Consider the following 10,759-nt stretch of genomic DNA (forward strand, 5'->3'; position numbering starts at 1 on the left):
TCTTCTGTTTGGCTCCCCATATAAAATATACATATACACACACATACATGTAATATAATGTATATTATATTTGAAATATATGATACATATGGGCTTTCCTTTTTCTCTGTTCTGAATTTGTGATTTTTCTCTTGAAATAGTTACCTTTTGTCCCTTTTGACTTATTTTTCCTTTCACTTTGCAGTTCTTTTAAGCTACTTAAAATTTTATTCAGTATATGTTCCTTTTTATGTAGTCTTCGTTTCTGAAATAGTTTTGCCTTTGAGTGTTTATGCTGAGGAGTGAACATAGCTAGCAAGGACATCTCTTCTACCGAGCTGGATACTTAGCACTTTGTCTTTTAATTATTATCTTCTATCACCTAGTGAGTTTTCTAATTCATGTTAGCTTCATCTATTTGAAAAATTTCTTATCTTGTAGCTTTTGGGGTGGAATTGTTTTTCTGTAGTGGCCCTTCCTTCCTTAGCCTCCTGTCGGAGTTGGCCTGGATTCCTTTTGGCAGCAGAGGTTCCTTTTCCTCTATGTAGTTTGGCTGGTGTGGCTCCAGTGGACCTTGGCTTTCTAACCTAAGCCCCCCCTGTTCATCGTACCTGGCGTCTCAGATGTGGACGCTGGCTCATAGATGGCTCCTTTTTGGACCCTGCTTTCCTGGGGTGCTCACTTTGAGTTTCATCCCTAGCCCTTTCTCATCCTGGAAGGCCTTGGTCTGGCCCACACTAGGCTGGCCAGTTTTGCACATTAAGCCTGGTTTGCCTTTACCTACTCAGATTTTGGGGCTTGTGGGGAAAGAGGGTGCTGTCCCTGGTTTTACTGTAGATATTTTACAGGGGATGCTTCTTTGGATTTCTCTGGTTTTGGGGCTGGGATTTAGGGAAATTAAACTCTGTGCTGCTGCCCCTACTGTGTTACTGTGCTGTGTTACTGTGCGTAAACTCCGGGAGCAGGGTTTATAGGGATTCAGTAGGCTGACTGTGATGATGCTGTTCTAGGGGGCTATTTTTAGGAAAGAAAGGCGCTCCAAGTCTTAATTAATTATTACAATTAGTTTCATTTAGTTGGACATTGGAATAAAGCTAAAAATAAAAGCAAACAGTTTTGTTTGCAGGAAAAACACTCTTGACCACAGTTTTATATTGAATAGGTGCTGAGCCAAATTATTAAGAAAAATTTCATTTTTTATTAGACCATGTTTGTAGTATAGTAACTGCATTCATTGTGGGGAGTTGGTCCATGAACACAGCACGTCTGATCCTTTGCTTTATGTTCCCTCCACCTCCCTCCCTTTCCTTCCCTCTCCCTCCTTTTCTGGGTCCCCTTGCCTTTGGCAAAAGCTCTGTCTCCCTCTCTCCTATTATTTGTCTTTTACTTTGTTCTTTATACTTCTGCTTCTCATGTAAGGAAAACCACACAACATGTGCCAGACTTATTTCACTTAGCGTTATGGTCGTAAGATAAAATGTATTTGTTACTTCTGGAAAAGAATTCCAGAAAAATGTAAAAGAGTGTCTGGTCACTACCTTGGGTGACAAAAAATTTTGATTTATTTTAAAATGTTTTGGCTACTATTAGGAAATAATCCAGTGGGAGATTACTCTGGTGACTTGATAAAGTTGGAAGTTTTAGTTGTTACTTTTAGCTGGTATGCTGCCACAGGTTTGCGAGTTCCCTTTTTTTGGTGTTCTGAGGGTAGGCTGTCATTCTTGGCACTACAATTTGACTCAGGAAAATTCCACCAAGGATTGAAAGTACAGTAATTATGAGAATAAATTGATGTGAAGAAATAGTCGTACATTTTTGTACTTGGAGATGTTTTTGTTATCTAAGAAGATTTAGAGAGGAGAGATGCATTTTATATTCTTTAGGAAAAAAATAAAAAAATTCCCATTAAATGAATAAAGAACATTTATTTGCATGTATGAAATTTATGTTATAGAGAAACTGGGTATTTGCTAAAAATTTCCAATCTAATATAGTATCTATATATTTAGTATATCTGGGCTCGAGACTGAACTACTTGTATAATGTAAATTTATGTCACATCCTACAGACTTTTTCATTTAAATAACCATTTCAAGAATTGCAGACTAATTTAATTCTTATCACTCTCCTGTCTTTGCTGTATGTTAGCTTCATTTTTGGGGAACTGTGGAATATTGGGTAAATCCTTTTCTGTTAGCATTTATGGATCTGAGTGTTTGAAGTTGTACAACACATTCACATCCATGTACGCACATGCATAAATATTAACTGAGTTCTTTACACAAGAAAGAGCTACACCGAGGGCTTTTGAAGCTAGGAGAGAAGTTACTTGATAAGATTGGCAAGCTAACTGGTATCATAAATGGAATGAATGAGGAGTGTTTATTTGCCGGAATGCAGTTCCTGTTGTAGAGTGAGGGTGTGGGTTTGGTAGAACTTTCCATCCTAATGTAGTATGGGTCTTTTGATCCCATTTCAGCACCCCCAACACTGCGTTCTCTGAATATTTTGCTAACCTTCTGTACTGGTGAGAAGAGGGAATTGAGGGTCTGCTCTTAGAGGATTGCGAGTGAGCAGGAAGCAGGGAGCTGTGAACCACAGCTTTGCTTTTTTCTGTGAACCCAAATCACTAGACAGATACAGTTTTTCCTTGTCTCTCAGAAAGGTGATTCCTAGAGTGATGGAGAATGTTGGTGAGACTTTGGAACCATGTAGCCTGTGCAAATTCTGATCTTTCATCTTATAGCTTGCTTGCTGAGGCTTGAGTTCCTTGTTATTTTAATTAATTAATTAATTAATTTGTGGTACCGGGGATTGAACTCAGGACCTTGCTTGCACTTGCCAGGCAAGTGCTTAGTCTACTAAGCTATCTCCCCAGCCCAGTTCCTTGTTATTTTAAATGGAGATAGTCATGCAGACTTCACATGGTCCTGAGGACGAGTGGGAACTCAAGCAAAGCATCTATTTTTGTGCCCCAGGTACCCCTGGCCTTTTCCTTTGTATTGTATTTTTCTTCTTACCATGTCAGTATTGTCCTTGTAAATGCGTTTTATATTACTGTAATGTGTGCGTTGTAATTGTGGGCTCCTTTTCCCTCAATAGTAACACTTTTTAAAATTATTAAGTAGCATTTTAGTCACTAGTGATGTGCCACTGGAACTAAAAACTAATTATTTTATTGAAAGTGATTGCATAGATCATTTTTTGTTGTTGTTGTTGTCTCAGTTCCAAAGCTGAATGATCAAATGTGACTTGAGCCTTTATAAATCTGGATTAATAGAGGTTGTTTACTTAGGTTTTGGAGTAGGTAGGAATTTGACCAGGCTCTGTCACATAGACACTTTGCTTAGGGAACATGTTTTGAACACTTAAGAGTATACATGTTGCTTTGTTCTGTGTTATAGTGAAAATGCCTCGTGTAAAAGCAGCTCAAGCTAGAAGACGGGCCCCTGCAAAGAGACATCTTGCGGAACACTTTGCAGCTGGGGAGATAATAACTGACCTGTCAAAAAAGGAATGGAAGCTAGGATCACCTGTTGGCCAAGGCGGCTTTGGCTGTATATATCTTGGTAAGTATATGACTACTTCTAGTCCCTGATCCAAAGAATTTTTACATCTTTTAAAAATTTTTCATTTTTGTGCTACTGTTGGGTGTTCCTAATAATCTGTGGTCAATCTTGTTTGATTAGGCAAAAATGCATCTCTGATAGGAGTAAAAGAGCAGACTACTTACTTGATCATAATAGAAAAGGAGGACAAAATATCTAGCAATGTTAGGTGAGCACTATGACTTTAGATTTTTAAGATTCTATATAATCTTAGTATTTTTTTGAGACTCAAGAAGCCCTGGGTATCTTCCTTTCTTTGCCCAATTATAATTTAATCCCACTGTTTGGGGTAGTTTTACAGACTTTTTACAGATGTGAATTTTTTTCTTTCTCTACAACTTTCGCAGTCATTAGGATTAGGAGAATAACCTAGAAAGTATATTAGGCCTAGTCAAATTATCATTAAATAATACACTTACCTTAATTTTTTTGGAGGCTGGCCTGATAGCTCAGTGGTCTAAAGCACTTGCTTCAGCAGAGCGCAGTGGCTGGGGTTCAAACCCCAGCGTGCAGTGCCAGCCCCCCTCCCAGGGTGTGCTGAGATGGCGATTGAGACTGGGCATGGTGGTGCACGCCTGTAATCTCAGAGTTTGGGAGGCTAAAAACGGGAATCACTATGATTCCGATCTATTTAGTGAGACCCTGTACACCCTGTCCTAAATTCATTTAAAAAAATTATTTTTTTTTGAGACCCATGCAGGAGTCTGCAGTTCTGTAGCTTTAACTAAATTACTGATTTAAAAAAAAATATTTTATCTGATTGCTCGTAAAGCTGTCTACTTAATCAAGAATATTTGGAATACTTTGCCATTTGCTTTTGATACTTTCTTTCTAAATTCTGTGTTCTCACTTCACCTCTAATCTTAATTTAATTAGCTAACTATTTGGTTATTTGTGCTGTGGACATTTATACAATTTTAGTTTTAGTAGTTGGACTCTTATCTTTCAAGCAGTATCTTAGAGTACTAATACTGCAGCACGGCTTAGCATCACCTGCAAATTCCTTAGAAATGCAAATACTTGGGTCTCCACACCAGACGTGTGTGTCAGAAGCTAGGGAGAGGGCCCCACAACATTTGAAGTAGTATTGTTGGTGTGGAAGTTTGAGAGTCAGTGGCACAGATTAAAGAGTAGCACTAACTTCCATATCCAGTGGGCTGTGGCCAGACAGCTGCAATCTCTGGGCCTATCCTCACTAAATGCATTATCACTGTCTTCACTGTCTAATCTAAAACAGTCTAGCCAAGCAGGTAGAACACATCTGTAATCTTAGCACTCTAGGAGGCTAAGGCTGGAGGATCTCAAGTGTGAGTCCAGCCTGGGCAATTTAGCTACTTAGTGAGCGTTTGTCTCACTAAATAAAAAGGGACAGGGATATAGTTCAACACACAGACACAAAACCAAAAGCATAGTTTAGAGCTTTCTTCTGTCTTTATGTATATGATCCTGTGTGCAGGTGGCGCTTGCCTTTGATAATTGCATATTTGTTGTATGTAGGACCAAACCCATTCCAGTAGTCTAAGGTGTATGTTGAAAATTGTATTTGCTGGGTGGTTTTTGACCTGCAACTTCGAGGAAGTGGGATATTGTAGAAGTTGTCTCTATTGCAGGATGTACTCTGGACTTAAGACATGATGAAGGGAACTTGGCTGTGACCAGAAGACCTTCATTTTGCATCAGTTTACTTTTGTAACATCTTGCAGATTTGGAACTTGTTTCGCAAGTGTATTTGCCATTTTACTTGCACTACTATTAAAACATGCTAAGAATTATTTTTAATATTCAGTGACTTGGCAGTTGTGTATAATAAAACTTCACTCTGTGGCCCTGCGTTGGTCAACCTGGGGAAGGGGGGATGCACTTGAATCTTGCTGCTTTCCATCTGTCTCTGTGTGAGCACTGATACGTGGACTCTGTCATCTCTGAAATCATCGACAGTCTCTGTTATGGCTTGCAGAGATTGCCTTTGAATTTTCTTAGGGTTCTTTTCTGAAGTACTAGCACTTAATCTTTCCCCTGTGAATCACATCCATTGTCTCCGTCACACCGCTTCCCTGTACTGCTGCTGGCTCCTTCTGCGTTCTTCCTTCCTTGGCTCTCTTCTGCTCTGTGTTCCGGGCATCTCATCAGGTCTTGTGCTTCTGTTACCATACTTTATTGTTGATTTCCATGCTTTTTTATCTTCAACCTAGGGCTGATCTTCAGGCCTGGGTCCACGGCCAGTGGCTTACAGCTCTACTAGGTTGTCCCACAGTCACGCCTGGCATGTGTATTGACTTTCACTGCTGAATCCCATCGTGATTAGGAGAGGATTATCTGAGTGCATGGAACTGGGAAGGTGTTCTTGAATGTTCTCCAGTGCCTCTTCTGGTCCCGTTGCTTTCCCTGTGTGACTTCCACATGCATCTGTTTCTCTCCATCTGTGCCACCCTGTTCCCGGGCCAGGTCCTTACCGCGCCTCTTGTGCTGCAGTAGTGACTCCTCTGCCCAGTTCTTGCCCTCAGGTGTCCTTACTGGCACTGCACTTGCGGGGCCCAACCTGCGGTCAGATCACATGCCTGTCCTGGCTAACGCTTTCCTGGTCCCCAGCACCCTTGCAGAAATGAAATTCTAAGAAGTTGGCAGGAGCTCTTCTTTACAAGACCCTTTGCGCACAACTCTGTTTTCATCCTTTTTACCTCAAAGTCTGCTTCAGCCATCAGCCATCAGCCATCTTGCTGTCTTTTGCCTCTTGATCTTTTTTTTTTTCTTAATAATCAATACATTGTACATTACTATCTTCTTAGTGGTTATCCATAGTACAAGAAGCAGACAGGATATTCTGTCCAAACACTGTTAGTACACTTCTTTCTTCTCATTGAATTAAGCGAAAGTAGCTGTAAATTTATCCTGTTTTGTACATATAAATACAAAGTGATCTTTCCTTTGTATCCTTTTTTTTTTTTGTCCTGTCAGAGGTAAATATTCTGTTGGCATCTAAATATTATAGGTATTTGAATTCAACTAAACAATCTAACAGTGTCTAGCAGTCTATAATATTAGTGGGTTATCCTCAGAAGTTATTGACTTGAGCCTTTTACAGCTCATCGTATTAATATGGATTTCCTTTATATACCTTGTTTTTTTATGTATAAATTATTTATTTTTTACTTCCTGGGGTTATTTTTATTCTGAATTTTTTTTCCCATAATTTTATTGAGAAACAAATAGCAATGAGACAGTTTCAAACCAAATTGGTAGGACAGTTTCAATAATTAACACTGTACCTCGTTTTTATACTTTTCTGCTGGATGGTTAAAACCAAGATATAGCAAGACCTATATAACAAGAAGTGTAACTTTTGTATCTGATAGGGTCAGCCAAGTACTCTCAGGATTTATCCTGTAGCCCTGTACTGCCCTTTGTACATCCTTTTGTCAGTGTTTGACATGAGGATGAGTCACGGCCATTGCTTGACCAATTTGCCTCTTGATCTTTATGTGATGTTTTTAAAAAAGTCTAGCATAAGCCATTTCAACATATAGTTAAAATAAATACAATTGTGGGTAGGCTGTTGTATAATGTTCTTATGTTAAACCTTTGAAAAAATTAAGCTTTATTATATTTTTGTATTATAATTTTTTTTCAAGCTCAGGCAGGTTTTATTGATGAAAAATTCTGCTTGGTTTATTTTTCTCTGGTTTGTTCTGGCAGCCTTATAATGATATCATAATCACTTGGATCAATGGTTGCAAGTGTGCACACTCTGTAGTATTTTCCACATGCTGTGCCCAGTTTGATATTATTGCTGCTGTAGTGGTGGACACCAGTTTTGGCCAATGTGGTTTAGTACTCTATTTCAGATTTCCTCAAGGCTGGGCAGTTGTTGGCAAGGATGACCAATTTCGCTTTGCCCTGTCTGATCATCTTCAACATCTGCTTGTACCCCAGCACGTATTTTCCACTTTTCATAACAAGTTGGAGCCTGGAGTTGATGGACTCCAGAGATTTTTTCGTCTTCTTTGTGGCCACCATCTTTCTGCCTTAGGTACGGATAGCCCTCAACCAGGAGCAGCCGTCAAGATCTGTATTATAGTTTCTATACAAAATACTGTAGAATCTAATGAGTTTGCACATCAGGGAAGAACTCATCCTCTTTTTGATGGACATTTAAATTGTCTCTATCTTGACAATGCTATGCAGTGCTTCTGTGAACTTGTCGGTGCCGATGCTTCTTGAGCTCTTGATTTCCTATGACCTGCTGCTGCTGTTTTCCCCAAAGCTTTCAGGGTGGGTATGTAGGAATGTACTGTCCTTGAGGTTACTCTTTCAGAATTCTTCCCATGCTGCATTGAGATTGCTTTTCTTAATTGCAGAATAAATTGACAATGGGACATTGCCTCTTGTTTTCTTTGTACATGGTATATTTTGCACCACATATTGTTTCAAGGAGTTTTTTTTAACTTCTTTCCATCTTTTTCCTCATTTTGCCATATTGGGATGCTATCTTCATTTTCATATTTTGTTTACAAATCAGCCTACTTTCTTCCTTATTTAGTATCTAAGCAGTGTTCCTGGGCCTGTTGCTCAAGCAGCGTAGCCCTCCTTGTCTGCCCACACTGGTCATTTTCATGAGTGGGGTTCTGCCCTGTCTAAGGTACGTAATGGTAGCCCTTCTGCTTCCCAGTCGACTGGTGGTGTCCTGGTTCCATCACCTTCCTGCTACATCTCTTTGGCTTCTAATGTGAGAGAGCCTTAGGGCTCAGTCCTAGATTTTTCTTTTCTGTCTCCACCCATTTCCTAAGGGATCTCTTTAGTCTTGGGGCTTTGAGTAAATAGCATTTCTGTGTTGATGGCCTGAACTACATTTATTATTATTGTTATTATTATTTTCTGTATTTAGGACAGAGTCAACAGGGTCTATAGGGTTGCACTACATAGATCGGACTCTGTAGTGATTCTCCTGTTCTAGCCTCCCGGGTGCTAGGCTTACAGGGCATGCACACCACCATGCCCAGTCTCAATTGCAGTCTGAGCACACCCCGGGAGCAGGGCTGGCATGGCATGTTAAGGATCGAATCCCGGCTACTGCACTCTACTGAAGCAGGTGCTTTAGTCTGCTGAGCTATCAGGCTGACCCAAAATTTGAGAAGCATTCTTTTTTGGCTGGCTCAGGCTGCCTTAAGGACGGGGCTGGTGCAGCATAGGGTGCTGGGGATTGAACCGCAGTCCCTTGTTGCTGACTGATTTTGCTCAAAAAGGTGCTTTAGACAACTGAGCTAACCCGCTAGCCCCCCTTGCACTACATTTTCTTAACTTGGATTGCTCTTATGAACTTAAGACTTGTATATCCACCTGCCTACTTTACTCCTAAACTTGAATGTTTAATAAGCTTCTCAAATTTAAGATACCCCAAGTGCTAGATACTCTTGGAGTTCTCCAAGAACTTTAGTAAGTGGTAGCTGCTTAGGTCAAAAGCTGGAAAGCATCCACACCTCCTTTTGCCTTTACCTCAGACCCGTCCGTCCCTCTGATCCATCAGGGATCCTGCTGACTCTCCTTTGTGTGTAAGCGGCCACAGTCCACCTGCCTGTCTGCTGCCATGCTGGCTCAGGCCACCATTGACTTTCACTTGGGTACTGTTAGGGCTCCTCGCTGGTCTGCCTGCTTCTGTCCTTGGCTCCTGTATGCTGTTCTCCAAAAGATGCCCAAAGAAGCTTTTGAAAATCAAGGTCTGGTCTTGTCATTTCTCTCAAAGCCTTCTGGAGGTCCCTCCACCCCCATTTTAGTAAAAACCAGACTTTTGAGGTCCCCTGTCAGGTCCCTCTTGCTTGTTCCCTGCTGCTGACACTGTTCACTTCAGTTTTTCTCCCCTCAGTACTTTGGCCTGCTGTCCTTCCACATGTGTCCGGCCCGTTTCCACTTCAGGGCCTTCGCGCAGTCCCCAGAGCACCCTTTTCTGTTCTCCCTGGCGTATTCTCTTACTGTCCGGAGGTTGCTGCTGGGTTTCCTCCTGCACTGATATGCTGGCGCCTTCCTCTCCTGCCGACCTGTCCCTCCATTGCACTTACTCACCTTCAGATGTATCTTGTGTCTGGTTTGTCATCTGTGTTTCCACTCAACCAATCATTTTATAGGATTGTCTTTTCCTGTCCACTACTAAATCCCGGTTTCCTAAGAAACTGGCATTTGTGGCTGTTTGGTAAATACTAGTTAGTGCATATGGGCAGCCCTAGAGTCCTTAATTCCAGAGCTACAGTGCCTCTTCACTTGAATGAAGTAAGACATCAGCATTAAAAGTGTTCTGAATGGCCGTTTAAAGTTCTAATGCAAAAGTCCTGTGGTATTGACGATGAGGAGTCTTTTTGCCAAACTAATGTGTTTTGGAACTTGAGCTTCCTTTTTCTTACCTTCCAGATGTTTTCTTAATAGGATTTCATAGTTTGTTAAATTTAGGAAATTGCGTCAGTTATCCTCCTCTGGGAAATTCACAGTATGGATCAGGTTGTTAAACACCATGAATACTTTTTTGTTAAATATTTAACTCTATCTAACTTGGGATTTCCTGTGGGTAATTGATGATCAATTTGAAGAAACCAGAAAATGTAAGATGCATTCCTGTTTCACATAGGTAGAGGCCTTAAAATTGATGAAATACTCTGTAATGGTATGCTGAAACACATACTTGGGAATTGAAATTTATTCTGTTAAGGGGCTACAGATGTAACAATGTAAATATTACTGTAATGTTTATAATGTTACTCATTCTGATATGCTGTTTCACTTTTTAAACAGCTGATACAAATTCTTCAAAATCGGTTGGCAGTGATGCACCCTGTGTTGCAAAAGTGGTAAGAAAATATTACAGATATTCTTTTTCTTATCAGAAGTTAGTATAGTATTTATTTTGTAAAACATTCTTTCAGATAACTAGAGTTAATTAAACCATAAGGATTACGTTTTTAATAATGTTTCATAAATATTTAATGTGACCAGAAAGTAGCTCTGTAGTTTTCAAGAGCTTGAGTTCAAAAAGTCTCTGTACCTTCTTGAATTAGCATGGCGCTACCATTTGGGGCTCGGTGCATGCAAGTGTAGAAGTGGTGTAGATGTGGGGTGTAAACATACAGCTCATTCTTTGCATTTCCGCTATTTAGATGAGATGCTTTTAATATTTATATCCTTGAAGCCTA

The 10,759-nt window shown here is 40.2% G+C and overlaps 1 long non-coding RNA gene across 1 annotated transcript in view; it reads left to right on the forward strand.

Moving 5' to 3' along the window:
- Window positions 1–10,445, forward strand: part of LOC111817788 — a 42,526-nt gene extending 32,081 nt beyond the window's left edge. The window contains exons 3-4 of the long non-coding RNA XR_002821904.1: window positions 3,384–3,548; window positions 10,362–10,445. This is a non-coding gene — a long non-coding RNA (uncharacterized LOC111817788). The remainder of the gene's footprint in view (window positions 1–3,383; window positions 3,549–10,361) is intronic.
- The last annotated feature ends 314 nt before the right edge of the window (window positions 10,446–10,759 follow it).

The sequence above is a fragment of the Octodon degus genome, unplaced genomic scaffold (genome assembly GCF_000260255.1).
Source record: "Octodon degus isolate 3935 unplaced genomic scaffold, OctDeg1.0 scaffold00070, whole genome shotgun sequence".
In the NCBI taxonomy this organism is placed as follows: domain Eukaryota; kingdom Metazoa; phylum Chordata; class Mammalia; order Rodentia; family Octodontidae; genus Octodon; species Octodon degus.